Source organism: Moschus berezovskii, chromosome 18 (assembly GCF_049115385.1).
Source record: "Moschus berezovskii isolate FMDL1 chromosome 18, NW_MosBer_1.0, whole genome shotgun sequence".
Taxonomy (NCBI): Eukaryota; Metazoa; Chordata; class Mammalia; order Artiodactyla; family Moschidae; genus Moschus; species Moschus berezovskii.
The window spans coordinates 56,386,705-56,388,997 of record NC_142477.1 but is presented as its reverse complement, the minus strand read 5'-3'; positions in this window follow the sequence as shown (position 1 = coordinate 56,388,997).

The following is a 2,293-nucleotide window of genomic DNA, read 5'->3' as shown; positions in this document are numbered from 1 at the left end:
AGGTGTGGGGAGTTCAGGGGGTTGGTCTGCTTTAGAAAATCTTCAGTGTCCCCATGGATCTAAGCAGAGTTTATCAGACAATTTCTACCTGGGGGAGACTTGATAGAAGGTTCAGCTTCTGTTGTAACTACTACCCTATCATGGGAATTTTATTTTGTGTGGATGAATCCCCTGGCAGGGGCCATGTCTTTGATTTTTTTCATATAAATAATTCTTTATAGAAAATTATAAACAGAAAAAAATTTAAAGAGACCCAGAGAAAAGAGGTTTTCTTCTAATCCTCTAAGATCTTCTTTTCTAAATTAGCCTTATTTGTAGAAAACCTATTTGATGAGGGCAGGTTGTTTGTGAGCCATAACTTTCATAGCAAAAGATTTGCTTGTCTCTTAGGATACTTTTATCAAGCTGTGATAAACCAAGTTGATCGTCTCCATCTTAGGAAACTGTCTCAATGGTTATTACATGAAATTGCACAATTATATCACCTGAAGACTTTACCATTTTTCTCTTTCATATTTTGAGTTCTGTAAACACTACATGTTTTTGATGCTTTTGAACTGTGGTGTTCGAAGACTCTTGAGAGTCCCTTGGACTGCAAGGAGATCCAACCAGTCCATCCTAAAGGAAATAAGTCCTGAATATTCATTGGAAGGACTGATGCTGAAGCTGAAACTCCAATACTTCGGCCACCTGATGCGAAGAACTGACTCATTTGAAAAGACCCTGATGCTGGGAAAGATTGAGGGCAGGAGAAGAAGGGGATGACAGAGGATGAGATGGTTGGATGGCATCACCGACTCAACGGACATAAGTTTGAGCAAGCCCTGGGAGTTGGTGATGCACAGGGAAGCCTGGCATGCTGCAGTCCATGGGGTCCCAAAGAGTCGGACATGACTGAGGGACTGAACTGAACTGAAACATTACATTGGTAACTAGTTTCTCATCTGTGGAATCTCAAAACTTTTCATGTTGCCAAACTTAAATATACAGAAAGAAGTCTGCTATGTAGTACAAATAATCCTTGAGGATTGAAAATCCTGGTTTCTTGACTGGGCTCTTCTTTCAGTTCTGGAAACTTGACCTGCAGTTTTCTATAAAGTGAATTCGAAAGTTAGTTAAATGTTGGTTTGAATCCTAGTATTGGCAACTAATAACCATGATTTGAGGGTAAGTTATTTAATTAATATAATCTTTATCTTTGAAACAGTGAAAATTACCCATTGTAAACCTACCTAATAAAATAGAGGCAATGCATGCAAGAGTATTTAGAGAACAACTCAAGTTCTGTACAATGAACGGTATCATTTATAACTGGAGCTATGCTGAAAGGGAAGACAGACTTGGGCCATAGCCACACTTCAGGGCAGGAATCTAGTGGTGCTGTTGAAATGGGAGGTATTTCTAGACTGTTGTTATTTGGATACTTCTGCAAAATAAACCCTGCTTTTCTGAATGCTATGGTCAAGTTCTAGAATCATTTTTGTTGTTGTTGTCAAGTGCTTAGAGACAGCTTGGGACATAAACTCAACCTTTGGTAGTTGCACTCACTTTTCCACTCACAAGTCAATCTTACATAAATGTTGCTTACTGAAGTGAAGATTGTTCACAGAGAAGGATCTGGCCTAATATTTCTTACACTGGAAAACATTTGCACTCTCTCTGACCTGACCAACTCAAGGATCAGCATCTATGACCTGTACACCTGAATGATGCCCTTAACAAGGGACGTAGGAGCCTTCTTTATCTTAGTAAGTTGATTGATTCTTTGTGTTTTGGAGCATGATTCCTTTTTGTGTAAAGTCTTGCAATCCTCTCCAGACCATGGAAGTACTTCCTAAGCCATTACATAATAAGGCAATGGTAGGAAGACACCAAGCGAGCCTGAAGACAAATGGTTTGGGTTTGCCCTATTTGGGATTTATCACAGAGACAGGTCTATGGGTCAGAAATCCAAAATCAGCAATTTGGAATTCAGACAGGAATTCAAGATGAGCTTTCAGCAGGGCCAGGCAGGACAGAAGGAGTGCTCTGAAGGAGCCCTGGCCTTTTTGTCTGGATAAGTTTAGACATGATCTCTTGGTCATTTTCCTGGGCACTGCTGCTGGTCTTAAATGATTAAGATCAGCTGAGTCAGACGTAAGTTTTTTAAGGAGGATGGAATATTCTCTTTCCCATAAGTTTCCTTGCTCTCTACCCCGGAGAGAGAGTAAGTTCTCTAGAAAGATTTTGAGCTTTGGGTCTTAGTGTTGTAAACACCCAGGGTGAAAGGTATGGGTGGCAGAAGAGACCTCAC